This window comes from Papaver somniferum, chromosome 1 (assembly GCF_003573695.1).
Source record: "Papaver somniferum cultivar HN1 chromosome 1, ASM357369v1, whole genome shotgun sequence".
Classification (NCBI taxonomy): Eukaryota; Viridiplantae; Streptophyta; class Magnoliopsida; order Ranunculales; family Papaveraceae; genus Papaver; species Papaver somniferum.
The window spans coordinates 128167023-128182227 of record NC_039358.1 but is presented as its reverse complement, the minus strand read 5'-3'; positions in this window follow the sequence as shown (position 1 = coordinate 128182227).

Below are 15205 nucleotides of genomic sequence, written 5' to 3'. Positions count from 1 at the left end.
GGGTCTTGCCACCATACTCCCCATGTCAAGGATCATGATCGCAGCCAGCTATTATTCGTAGTCATGGCCACCTTTTGATCCATCCCGCCAAAACTCGTGACCATGGACAGTTTGCTCGCTTACGCATCCAGCCAATCCTTTTACTTCCACGGATGCCCATACAATTCTAGGCAACCTACATTGTTTCCACGACAATGTAGTCTCTTCTGATTACGTCTGCTACCAAAAACTGTTGCCGCTCATTTTTTGATACCAGCCAGAGCTTCACCGCAGCAGCAATCACTACAAAGATCTACACGGAATCCATTTACTGTCAAAGCTCAGAAGACACAGTCAACCAAAAGGCCATAACCACAACAAGGTCATCTACTCCTCAAAGGTGTAGCGCAAGAATATCATCACCTCTCTGTCTAGAAGACGCCTTCAACACTTTACGAGGCCGCAGCGGATCCCAAGCCTGCTCAGAGGAAAATAACTTCAGAACCTAAAGAAAAATGCGACCGGGGACTGAATCATCGCAGTCCATCCCGACGACCATCAAAGACTCGTGAGATGACTCCAGAGACGCGGCTGAAACATTTTCTTGAAGAAACATAGGGAGCCACGATAAACAACATAACTCTCTCATTCCTACCTCTTTGCTATCCAGAATATTTCGTTCATGTGTATCCCAGCAACACATCCAGAAGAGTACAATAAGCTTGCATCGAATCCCGTGGACGTGGATTCAAGGCGATGCAGTGAAAGTATGCTACACATGGGGACTACCAACATGGGACACTTTCACTCCCCTCAACAAGGATAGTCCAAGATTCAGAAGATGGTTCGAAGGATGTCGCTTGGAACAAAGTCCTTGAAGACTTTGATATAAATACATCGGCAACGGAACGTCTCCCAACTCATCTATTTTATCCACTGGCGTCGGAAGATTTCGACCATACAGGCATTCACGGCACATCATCATCACGGTCAGAAAGTCTAGGCACTGAACAACCTAAAGCCGAGGATTGACCGACAACATAACCCCAATCTCCAATATTATCCCTAACATGGTCGTTGCCGAGTACATATTTCATCCATCCGTCACAAGAATGCGACGGAGTTCGGTAAATTTTGGAATCCATTGGAGAGACACTGCAGACGAAGGCGCGGATCCGGACGGGCAACAAAAAATAGAAGAAGGTCAATACCTCTTTTCATGCGGACGAAGTTTCTAGAGTTTGAACAAAATAAATATTCCTTCTTGCTCCATGAAACAGATGACTGGGGGCGACTACGCCACCTGGGGCCCGCAACATCCCTTCTGAATTCTTCCTGAATTTTACTGTCGAGCTGTTTTCACCGCGTGGTAACCTTTGGCCCAACGCCAAGCCCTAACTTTGGCCGCGCCCAAACTAATGCCAAACCCTAGTTTTTAGCCGCGCATAATTATGCCAAAATCCTAGCTTGGTCACGCCTAAACCGTGCCAAATCCATGTCGGCCACACCTTCATGCCGCTGGCTGCCAAAACGAAGGGTTGCAACGATCAACGACCACCCTTCCATCTGAGATGCAGATCTTAGCCGTCCAAAGTCGCCAGCCAACGCGTGGTAACCTTTGGCCCAACACCAAGCCCTAATGTTGGTCGCGTCCAAACTATGCCAAAACCCTAGTTTTTGGCCGCGCCTAACTATGCCAAAACCCTAGCTTGGTCACGCCTAAACCGTGCAAAAGCCATGCCGGCCACGCCTTCATGCCGCTGGCTGCCAAAACGAAGGGTTTCAACGATCAACGACCACTCTTCCATCTAAGATGTATATCTTAGTCATCCAAGTCCGCCACCGAACTAAAAGACTTGTGGCGACCTTTTGGCCTCGACGCCAAATTCTTTGGCTTGTGCCACCAAAATCTAACTTTGGCCATGCCGCCATCCCTCCAGAATTCTTCCTGGTTTTTACTGTCGGGCAGTTTTCACCACCCAAACGAGCTCAAAACCTAAATATTCTTGAGTGGGGAGATAAAGAATTCTTTTCCAATCGAAATGGAGGGGCGAATCGTCAAAATCCGAGTCCGTACGGGAATTCTACGGCGATTCTAGTAAAGGCCCTAATTAGGGTTTCGGTATGTCAAAACCTAATTTAGACACAACCGCACACTTCCGGCGGCTCCCTTCCAAGCCGCAACCGACTCCTTTGCAAGCCGCACACTGCCAGAAGCTCCACTTCACACCAAGCCATGTCGGCCATGCAACCATGTCGCTGGCTTCCAAACGAAGGGTTGCAACAATCAACGGCTACCCTTCCTCCTGAGATACAAATCTCAGCCATACAAACTCGCCACCAAACAATTTGTGGAAATCCCTTGGTCACGGAACCAACCTGGCTACGACGCCTATCCTTTGGTCACGTCACCAACCTGGCTACGACGCCTATCCTTTGGTCACGACACCAACCTGGCTACGACGCCTATCCTTTGGTAACGACACCAACTTGGATACAAACGCCAAATCCTTGGCCACACGTAAACCGCGCCAAGGCATGCCGACCAAGACACATGTGCCAATGGCATGCCGTGCCAGCCACCTTGCCGCGCCTAAACCATGCCAGCCATTCCTTCACGACGTTGGCTGCCAAATCGAAGGGTTGCAACAATCAACGGTCACCCTTCCATCTGAGACGCAGATCTTAGCCGTCCAAAGTCACCAACCAACGCATGGTAACCTTTGGCCCAAACCCCAGTTTTGGCCACGCCTAAACCGCGCCAAGGCATGCCGACCGTGCCACATGTGCCAATGGCATGCTGTGCCAGCCACCTTGTCGCGCCTAAACCATGCCAGCCTTTTCTTCACGACGTTGGCTGCCAAAACGAAGGGTTGCAACAATCGACGACCACCTTTCCATCTAATATGCAGATCTTAGCCGTCCAAGGTTACCAGCTAACGCATGGAAACCTTTGGCCCGACGCCAAGCCCTAATTTAGTCGCGCTCAAACAATACCAAAACCCTAGTTTTTGGCCGCGCATAAACTATGCCAAAATCCTAGCTTGGACATGCCTAACCATGCCGGCCATGCTTTCATGCCACTGGCTACCAAACGAAGGGTTGCAATAATCAACGGCTACCCTTCCTCTCAAGATGCAAAATCTCGACCGTCGAAGGTCACCACCGAGCCGACAAGTCTCCCAAGCTCAACTTGCTAAACAGCAGCAACATGCTACATGTTTTCCACGAAAACACTCGAGATATAAACACATGTCACAAACTGGGGTATGTTCATTGGGGTATTGGTTTGGCGGTTTACAGCGTGCGGCGTACACTACGCCCGTTACAAGACAGTGTCATAAGGATGAGGCGGTTAGTAAATACAGGGAGTAATGGTGAAACGCTTTCCTTCATTATGGAACATCAATTCCAGGCGTTACCGGTTACCACCTCCTCCCATTTACTCACCCGTTTCCATTTCTTACGAGACTAGAGTACGTTTCACTTCGACTTGTATAAATAGGTCTTACCTATTTCCACCAAACAACAAGTTCTGGTCAGGAGCATACAACACTCAGAAATCACCTGTTAGCTTTCCCATATGTTAGCTTTCACTTTCTGATACAAGTCAAACAACTACTCTTCCATAATCAATTATTCTGGTCTCAACACTCTCTTCGCTTCCCTCCCCAAAACCAACCCTTCTCCTTCACTTTGTGACCGAAGCAAGTCTGGAACGGCCATTTCTTGGTTTAAGCCGGATTTGTACAGATTGATCTCTCGAATCTAAAGTACTCCCTTGCATTACATTGTTTAGGGTTTAAACTCGTTTCTCACCCACTCACGCGAAATTACCGAAATCAGTAGAAACCGTTTTCACCCTCAAACAACTACACAATCTAGTAACGAATTGCAAATATTATATTGATGTCACAATTACGAAGTCGAAAGATAACCATTATACTTCGTAATTCAACTAGGATATGACCCGTGCCGTGACGGCACGAGATTTGAACTGTTGTTGTTGTCCCAAAATGTAACCTTGTTAACATTTTTTATTCGTTTTGTTTTAATACCTTCTAGCAGGTGCAAGGAGAAATCAAAACCTTACAAACAAAACCAAAGAAAGGGAAATAAAAAAAAGAAAAGAAAAAACACTACCGGGAGAACCGAGAACCGAGACCGTATAATCCCAAAAGTATAACATAGGTTTTACGCCGTCCTGTCACGCCTTGCCCACCCCGCAGAGTAGGCAAAAAACACGACCCTCTCTTTTTATATATTTTTAATTTTATAAAATACGTTTTTGCTTTTGGTAACACTTACTCTACATTTCGATCAAAATATATACCTAAATAAGTAACGGACACCACATTTGTTCATGGTATTCTATTTTCCGATAGATAGTAAAATAAATTAATGATGTGAATATTGAGCGATATTGGCATGGGATGGCATGTATCACATCTTATTACTACTACGTTCCATAATCTGACTTAAATGAATAATAATGTCATGGAATGAATATTAGAGGTGTGAGATGAACTACGAAAAATACTACTGTATTAAGAAATTTTAGTAGATGGGCTTGTTCATTCACTAAAAGAGTTGCAAATAGTGGTGTTGATACTCTAGCAAGGCATGCAAGGTCTGATGTAGTTTGTCTTGAGTGGTCCGGAGCTCTCCTCATTTCATCCTGGATTTTTTAAAGAAGCATAGTTGTAATCCATTAAAACATAGTTGTAAATTTCTGAAAACTATGCAAAAAAACAAATCAAGATTCAGAATGAAAGCTGTTGCAACTGATATAATTAATCCAAGTCAACAGTATCGGTCATTGAAAATATCCAATCCGCATCGTTCGTGCATCCAATCCTCAGTGTTCGTGCAATGTGTAAATTACATGTTAACCTCATGATTAAGCAAATGCTATTTTATCAATCTTAGTATGTACCCAGTGATATGTAGGAGCTTTCACAATCTCATTGTTTATGACTCTAGTTCCATAAAAACAAAAATCTAGACCAAACTGTAAACCTCATCTTATTAGATGGTTATTGAACTCTTGCCAACAAAAATACAACTCAAATTTAATTTATAGTTGGAAAAAAAGTTTTATAAGGTGATGATTCCTACTGTTGCTTACACCGGCTTTTCCCATTGGTTTTGCAGTATTTCCTTTCTTCAATGATCTTTAAATTTCCGAACAAAGATGATTCTTCAATGTCTCTAAGTAGTCTCTTAGAGAACCCTCTGCTTCTAGTTCATCAACATCCTTACTGTCTCTCAATTGCCTCTCAGGGAAACCATCCCTCCCTGATTTGTCACATCCTTACTATCTAGAAGAAGCCTCTTGAAGAAACCATCCTTCTAACACTATAAATCGTTAAAATTGTTGTCGTTTGTGTGTGACTACGGAGACGAAGAAAGAGTTCAGTCGCCATCTTCACTAAATAATTTTTCACAAAACATATTGGTGTCAAGATTTTATGTAGCCATCTTCGATTTTTATCGGATATGGTGTAGAATCTATGGTCATAAGTTAGAAGTTTCTTGAGCCAATGAAAAAAAATGGCTCATCATATATACAACTTGTAGAGGGGGAAAGCGGAAAAGAAAAAGTTCAAATAATACCTTGACTGCTTTTTATATCCTATCTTTGTTCCACAGTACATTCCCTTTATATGCATTGGAGATTCTCAAACATGTTAATCTCCCTTTTTCCACTTTGGCATCGTCTTCGACTGGAAATTGAGACGGAAGCTCTAAATCAGGGAACGATTCCATATTCGTTTTTCTTTCACTCTAAACATCTATGTTTTTCATGAACATTAGATTGTGTAATTTGTTTTCCACTTGCGTGACTTCAACAACCCGAACTTGTCTTCCGCAATAACCAAAAACAACAAAATAACAAAAACCAATGGCATCATAAGATAACCCCAAGAGTGAACTTCTAGAACTACCGCACGCATGTTTAGTGAGTTTGATGTACGTGCAAAACAATAAACTAAATGGAATTACCAATTCAAACTACCATTAAAGTTAAACCTATGCATTTTACTACACCTAATCAAGCCCATTATATATGTCCAAACTGCAAGATCTACATAGAACTTACCTGACCAAGTGTAAATCAATTCTTACCGTTGTAAGAATCCCTTAAAGCATATTTTTCAGTATTTTAGAAGTCACAGTCATAAATGTCCAAATTTTGAGCTAGTCAATTTTCAAGTACATCATAAATTATAATAACCAATTAAAAATTGCAAAAGCACAAAATAATCAAGGGTAGATAAGATAAATAATCCATGCACAAACTTGAAGGAAACCCACCATATTCCGCAAAGAATAGAACATAAAGAAACTGTTCAAAGTTCAAGGCATAATCAAATTGTTCACATTTTAAGATTATAAATTAAACAATGCAAGCCCGTTTTTTTTAATCTAAATATATAGTGGATTTTTTATAAATAACCATTGCGGCGACAACTTCCCTTATGCATGATTATGGGCTCCACAAAACCCCAAGAACTTCTCCATCAATTCGAAACAAATAAAATTGTGCATGAATGAATTAAATATTCAAAAACAATCCACGGTTCAGATAAAAATAGTTTTTCCCTTGAAAACAATGCTTAAGCATACCTTGATCCTGATATTTTTGATAGCTCGCATATCTCTTGACCCAGGGTTCATATGTCGAAGTCCAGTCTTGATATGTCAATTGCAGATAAAACAATTATACTATAAAATAATTTAAAGTAGAAAATTGGGGAAAAAGTATATGCGGAAACAGGAGATAACAATGCCAACAATTAATAATAAAAGGATATGTATTTGTTAAAGAGGAAAGCAATAGCAAATGATACATAGTTGACGAAAGCATATGCATTCGGTCAAGGATGAAAGCAATATAGCGACAGCCAGCATAACCAATTCAACCATTATGACAACCAAGTTCAGCGAAAGTCTGAAATTGATATACTAATTCAGCACGTCCATTTCAATGCATCACAAAATTGAAAATTATCAGAGATGGTTTAATATAGGAAAATGACACACACCGGCATAAATTATGAATACAACTATGCTTAACTTTGTACGACATAAAGCAATGCCCACACAATTTCTCAAATGCAACAAAACATAAATGTACAGAAAGGGATATACACCAAACTAACATCTATTGGATGCCTATTACATATAGATCATAACACACCATATCATTATTGAATTCAGGAATCTACATGATAAATGCCTTGTGGTGTTCTCAGTATTTGTTATAACAAAAACATGTAGGAAAGTAACAAACTGCAGCATACAAACATGTGGTGTAAATCTAAAGAACTTGGTATGCCAACTACGCTACTCTAGATGACATTTTAACCAAAAATATTAAGGTACCTATACCTGCATTATGGGTTATCTTATAATCAGTCATAGTTTTTATTCTAGTAGTAATACGATGGAATGAGTCTCCTCACTGAGAGTTTTTTTTTTATAATGAGACACACCCAGGAAACCAAAATGAAATTATTTTCTGTCGGGTATTTTGTCATACATTTGAAGTTCACCCGCAACATTGCAAAATATTGCAGTAACTGAAATTATTCATTAGAAGGCTAGAACCAAACAACAAAAAATAACATCAAGATATTTAATGTTGAACCAAATATAAATGATCAAAAATTACCAATTTGAAATTTTGAAGAGAGGTTTGATTTTTATAAAACCCTAATTTGTGAAGGCAAATCAGGTCAATTGAGCTTTGTAGAGCCCGAAAAATTCAAACTGCAGCCCTACTGGGGACGAAGATCAGAATTTTTTTTTTTTTTTTTTTGAAACCAACGTATTAAAAAGTGGAAATATAGGAATTTTCAATTTACAACTGAAAATTATTAAAGTCAACAAAAGTATTAAAGTTGTACCTTAACCTCTACTATCTGCTTCAATCTTCCTAATTTTTAGCAGTAGACAGTGATTTTGATGGTTCTACGTGACTCACCAACAAACAATCGCTGCCAGTGGCGGAACTGGAAAATGAAGTTAGGGGTGGCTTGAAAACTAATTGGATTTTTAGGGGTGGCTTAATCCTATGATTTAGGCATGGATTTTTTTTATCAAACTCAATAACACTGAAATTTTTTGAGTTTTCCTTGACTTTGGGCTGGCTTAAGCCATCCCAAGTCAACATGTAGATCCGCCAATGATCGATGCAAATTGGAGCAAAACGACAAACCAATTAGCTATAACTCATTGGAGCATAAACCCTACTCAACTTCCTTACGTCCATCAAAAGGAGAATAAAAAGGCTCAACTAACAAAAATGAAATGGAAAAATAAGAAGTGGTGAAAGAAATAAGAACCCTAGTCTTGGAAAACCTAAATGAGAGAAAGTAATACCTGGGATTGATGTTCTTTCATCGTATGTCTATTTGGTTTATAGCTGAGTATTAATTCTATTGATTGTCAAGAAGAAGAAACGGTCGGTGCCTCATTGTGTGTAATATTGAGGTGGTTCAATTCCATTAATTGCGAAGAATAAGAAACAGTTGTGTAAGAGTGTATTGTATTGTATTGAAGAAGATTAAAGATAAGTACAAATGAAAAAGTCTTTTATATAGACAGGACTAACACAGAATATATGTGACTCAAGAAAGAAAAACAGAAAGCAATAAATGAGTTGTCCGTACAATTAAGACAGGCTGGCAAGTCATCTGTGATGATATATTGTGACCATTGGATTCATTAACATCCCCCCTCAAACTGATGTCCGTACATAAGGCATTAGTTTGTCTTTCAACACACTGAACTGAGTTTTGGAGAGACCTTTCGTGAATAAATCAGTTATCTGTTGTGAAGTATGAACATAGGAAACACGAAGAAAACCAAAACGAACAAGATCACGAATCATGTGGTAATCCACCTCAATGTGTTTGGTGCGAACATGAAAAATGGGATTAGCAGTAAGACTTCCAACACCTTGATTGTCACAAAATAATCTGCAAGGAAGAGAAAGAGAAACAGATAATTCCTCAAATAGGTATGACAGCCATAAGATCTCTACTGCTGCATTAGCTAAGCCACGATATTCTGCTTCTATGGAAGAACGAGAGATAGTTTGTTGTTTCTTGGATGACCAGGAAACAAGATTGCCTCCTACAAAGACATAGTAACCAGATGTAGACTTTCTAGTATCGGGACAACCTGCCCAATCATTATCACTAAAAGCCTGTAAATCTGAACAGTTTCCAGCACTGAGTGTGAGGCCTTGACCAAGAGAACCTTTAATATAGTGTAATATGCGTTTGGCAAGATGAAGATGAACATCTGTGGGACAATGCAAGAATTTGCTGACATAATTGACAGCAAAGCTGATGTCAGGTCTAGTGAGGGTTAAGTATTGAAGACCACCCACCAAACTTCTATAAGAAGCAGCATCAGATAAAGCAGTACCATCACAAACTGATACTCTTTGGCCCTGAGGAACTGGAGTTTTACAGGGTTTACAACCAAGCATTTCATATTTCTTCAAGAGTTCAAGAGAGTACTTATTCTAAGTTAATAGCATCTTCTTAGCCTTTGAATCAAATGTAGCCTCAATACCTAAGAAGTAGTGTAAAGGGCCTAAGTCTTTCATAGCAAACTCGGTCTTCAGAGAGGCAATAAAGGAATCAAGAAGATCATCAGAAGTCCCCACTAGAATAATATCATCCACATAAACTATAAGTATAAGTCTGTCATTGGCTTTTTGATATAAAAACATGGAAGTATCACACACAGAGTTGGAGAAGCCATAATTCAATAGATAAGTACTAAACTTCTCATACCAAGCTCTGGGGGCCTGTTTAAGGACATATAGAGACTTTTGAAGTAAACAAACATGATTAGGATGTTGAGGATCAACAAATCCTGGTGGTTGTTCCATGTATACAGTTTCAGATAAATTCCCATGGAGAAAAGCATTACTTACATCTAGTTGCCTAATATACCAGTTTTGAGACAAAGCAAGGCTGAGAACACATCTAATAGTAGTAGCCTTATCAACTGGACTAAAAGTTTCATAAAAATCTATTCCATCATCTTGATGATACCCCTTAGCAACTAGTCTGGCTTTACATCTCTCAACAGTTCCATCTGCATTGAATTTAGTCTTGTAGACCCATTAGCAGCCAAGTACATTCATTGAAGGCTCATAAGGAACATGTATAAAAGTGTTATTATTGTAAAGAGCTTCATATTCATTATGCATAGCCTTAATCCAAACATTTTTCTTAATGGCTTCCTTGAAAGTCTTTGGATCAGAAGTATGGGTTTCTTTGATAAGAAGAGCACAAGGAACTGGATGTTTAAGAGCACTATTGGCTACAAAATCTTTAGAGAGAGGTTTAGGAAGATGAATACCTGATTTAGAACTTGTATGTATTCCTGAAATAGAAGTATCCTTGAGAGTTGGCAAAGAAGTAGAAGTATCCTGTGAGGGCATAATATAAGTATCAATACATGGAGCAGTTGGGGAAGACATATATCCTGTGAAGACATAGTAGCAGTAGCTGATGGAGGAGTAGAAATGAAGGAATCAACTGAAGTAGATGGTTGTAATGTAACAGATGCCTCAGTGGGAGTAGAAATAGCAACATCAGTAGAATTTATAATTGGACAAGAAGCAGGAGTAGCAAATGGAAAGTGACTCTCATCAAAGACTACATTAGTAGTGACATAAATTCTTTGAGTCTTTAAATCCACACACCTGTACCCTTTATGATGAATGTTATAACCCAAGAATACACAAGCTGGAGACTTAAGACTATGCTTCCTCTCAGCAGATCCATTTTGTTGATGAACATAAGGACAGGATATTCTTAAAATCAATGCCACATAAATCAAGAAATTCTCTAAAAGGGCCTTTAGTTAACTCAAGAGCTCCATCACATTGAAAATGCTTAATTTTTACATCAAAAAGATTCTCAACAAGAGACTTGAAAGTCTTAAAACATTGAGTATTGTCTGATTTATTTTTCATAGGGTAAATCCAACTGAACTTAGTGCAATCATCTACAAATAGGATATAGTATTTGAACCCTAAATGAGATTGCACAGGAGAAGGTCCCCATATATCACAATGAAATAATACAAAAGGAGAATGTGAAACAGAACCAGTATACTGAAAAGGGAGACACTTATTTTTACCCAATTGACAAGCACCACAAACAGAAGTAATAGACTTAGAAGAGAGCTTGATAGCAGCAGCAACTTCAAGCTTGTGAAGTATCTTGGAAGCAGGATGACCTAATCTTGAATGCCAAAGTGTTGGAGAAGCAGCTAGAGATGAGAAGGCTACATGCTGAGTAGTTGCACCAGTCCTTATTGGATAGAGACCATTCGTACCTTTCCTCTAGACAGTATATGGTTGTTCTTCAGTGACTGGATTTCATAGCCCCATGGATAAAAGATAAATGCACGATGATTATCTAAGGTAAACTGTGCTACAGATAATAAGTTGTGATGAATATGAGGAACATAAAGAACCTTATTCATATGAAAATCAGTATTTGAGGCATGTAGAGTAGAAGAGCCCTGTAAAGAGATAGGAAGAAGCTTACCATCACCCACCATTACTTGATCATGACCAGTGTAAGCAGTTGAGTGATTGAGCAAAGTTGCTGATAGACGCATTTATGTGTCTATTTTGTTCTCAATTCTCTGTAATGTTAGTACTCGATTTTGTGCTTATTGTGCTATTTTGTGTATTTGTAGGTATTTTTGGGAAATAAAGCTCGATGGACCAAAATGTGGAATTCTACTCGCAAAAAGAAGTAAATGAAGTGGGTTAGGCCCAAGAAGAAACATGAAGAATTATTGGGTCAATCATTTGGTTATGGGAGTGTATTAAGCATGGAAGTGTGCCATATCATGTGTAGAAGTGTGGAGACCATGTGCAAGATACTAATAATTAAAGGATATTTGAAGATATGTGGTTTAATGAAGAAAATAAGAAAAATAAAGAAGGAAATCAAGATATTATTCTTTATGGTTGGAATTAATTAAAAATAATATATTTTCTAAATAAAGAATATTCTGACTGCAATATTTGAAACGTGGCTCATTTTTATTGGAGGATTTTGCATTGTCCTGACACATGGCGTCACTCCATTAGCCGGAAAATAAAAAATGACATCACTTCATGTAGAAAATTATGGAAGGATTTCAGAATCCCCACTATAAAAGGAGTCGTATGGAATCATCTCAGGGGGTTCTTGGTGGGGGGAGAGATTGAGAAAAATAGTGAGAGTATTATTTCATATTTCTTGTAATCGAGCAATATTAGTGAGTGGGAATCAATACATTTTGTATCCTTTTCACGTTGAATCAATAAATATGATGCTACCTATTTTTTTTATAACATTCATTTACAACATGAGGAGCTAAACCTCATCACTGGGATGACGGAGGAAGCCAATTCTCAACACTATGGTAATTTTATTATATTCTTTTTAAGAATTTTGCCTTAATATAATTTGAACTATGATTTTAAATTAATTAGTTGTGATTTAGTTTGATGGGTTACGCTTAGCTTAGGTGTTTTGATAACTCATGCTTACCATTTACAATTAATGTTTTATAAAATCTACCTTGGCGAAGATTTAAAGTCAATATTATCTTTTTTGGAGTTATAATTGTCTAAGAATTAATATTGAACTATAGTATATGAGTTTGGTGGAATCCCGATTCTCAGTAACCTCTCAATATTGTCATCATCCTTTGTTTTATTGCTATATCAATTTTATATTTTAAGTCTAAAATCACCTTCACAAGTCCGAGAATCAAACCCTTTTCTTACCACTGTAAAAACTACATCAATTTTTGGCGCCGCCAACGCGGACTTGTCTTTAGGCTAGAGTTTTTAGATTTTTTTTTTCTTTTTTAGGTTTTTATTTGTTTTATTTTATTTGTTATTCTTTACGTTTTTGTGTTTTTGTCTTTTCCTTATAGAATTTGGAATTGGAGCGAAAGAATATTTTGCCAAAGATTTTGGTGAATACTTAAAGACTTGGAGTAAAAGGCAAAGCGAAAGGAGCGAAAGAAGAAGATTTTTTTTTATTTAATAAAAAAAGAGAGAAAAAAAAGAGAGACATTTTTTTTAGATATTATTTTTTTTAGACTTTTCTTTTTCTTTTGCATTTTATTTTTTTGGACTTTGGACATTCTTTTTTTTTTAAACCCACGGAAGGGTAGTATTAAATATTAAATTGTTTGCAGAGAAGGACGACGATTGCGATATCGCCTCGGCCCCTCGGGTTCGTACATGACATAGGAGTCGTGGCCCGAGTCGACTTCAGCGGTTCATCCCCCGTCTGGAACGGGAGGTAAGTTTGTCGAAACACTCGCGAATCCCCTGTCAGCGAGTTACTGTCTTCCTTCGTGTGAATATATGTCGAGGAACTGAATACGGCTTCTTTAATTTCCTAGTAAAGGGAAAGGAATGGCCATACAAGATAAGGGTTCAGATTTCATCACCGTTCTCTTCTTGCCCGCCTTAGGAAAACGATACCAAACGCGAACCTAAGCTTAAAATACTGACTAGAACGAGACCTATAGGTTAACGAGCTTAATAGGAAAGTCGTTCGAAAAATATTGGTTACTCTTTTAAGCATACTTCGAAGTTCATGATGGTTTCTGTGAGTTGAATGCGTGACTGCGCCGCCTTGTAATGCGGTGAGGCCTTGGGTATCAAAGCTCCACGCAGCTTCCCTCGCCTCTATTCCACTTACTTTTACTCGGATTGATTCCACAGGGGTTTGCTTAAATTGTAACGAATTCCCTTTCGAAGGATTAGAAGCTGGTCTAGAAACAATCTAAGTGGAGCCATCATGCTTTTTGTTTGCTAGAACTCAGTAGGTTTGTTGTGGTGAAGTCATCCTTGTTTGTGTTTGCATATAACTTCCTTTCCTTTTAGGACTTTTCTTTTTCTTTTGTTTTTCTATTATATGCCCGAGGTTATTAGAGAGCGGTCTTGGAAAAGAAACACTCTAGGTCGTTTGATTAGTGATAAACCTAGTAGTTCTTCTTGTGAAGGCGGAGAGCTCGAAGACTCTTCTTTTGAGAGCCCCGTTTTTGGAAACTTCAGTTTTGAGAATCTCTCTCTCTGTGAAGAAAGTACCCCTAATACTTCAGCTGTGCCAGCGATGACAACTTTGAAAGATTACATGTTCCCAACTAGGAACAATCGAGCTTCGTGCATTAAATTGCCAGCCAATACAGCTAATTTCGAGATAAAACCTAGTATTCTTCAGATGATCCCTATATTCTTAGGAAAAGATGATGAGAACCCTTATTTTCATATTAGGGACTTTGAGGAAATTTTTGGCACAGTTAGAATAAAAGATCTTACTGATGAAGTTTTGAAACTTAAGATGTTCCCCCTTTCCTTGAGAGATAAAGCCAAGATCTGGCTAAACAACCTACCATCTGAATCCATTGAAACATGGCAGGAACTTATTGCTTCTTTCTATATGAAATTCTACCCTAAGCATAAAACTGCAGCTGTTAGGCAGAAAATTAGTGCTAGTGTGCAACAAGAGGGAGAGTTTCTCTATAGGTTTTTAGAGAGATTCAATGATTTCCTATCCCAGTATCCTCACCATGGATTTGATAAGATGAAACTTGTAGAGATTATTTATAATGGTTTAGACTATTCTACCAAAGCCATGGTCGAGTCTATGTGCGCTGGTGAGTTCACTAATAAAAATGCTGATGATGCTTTTACCTTCTTAGGATCTATTGCTGAAAAATCCCAACAATGGGAGTGTTGTGTTGAACCCCCTAAAAGACTCTTGGTCAATAGAAGTAGCACCAATGTGGTAGATACAAGCTTCGGGTCAGATGCTAAGTTTGCTGCTTTGTCTAGAAGGTTAGAAGCTTTGGAATTGAATCAGCCTAAACATAGGTCTCTTGTTGAAACTGATGATAGGATTAGAGCCTCTCAAGTATCTAGTTGTGGAGTAGAACCCAATAACTCGTTTTGGGAAGGTCATGTTAGTGAAGAGCAAGCCCATGTTGTCTATAACAATGCTAGGTTCGAGAACCGTTAGAAGTTTGACCCATACTCAGAGACCTACAACCCTGGTTGGAGAAACCATCCTAATTTTTCTTGGTCCAAGGGCCAGAATCAAGGTCAGCCTAGTAATATTCATCCTCCCCAGGTTTTGGTTATACTCAGAACCCTTCAGGTCAAACCCAG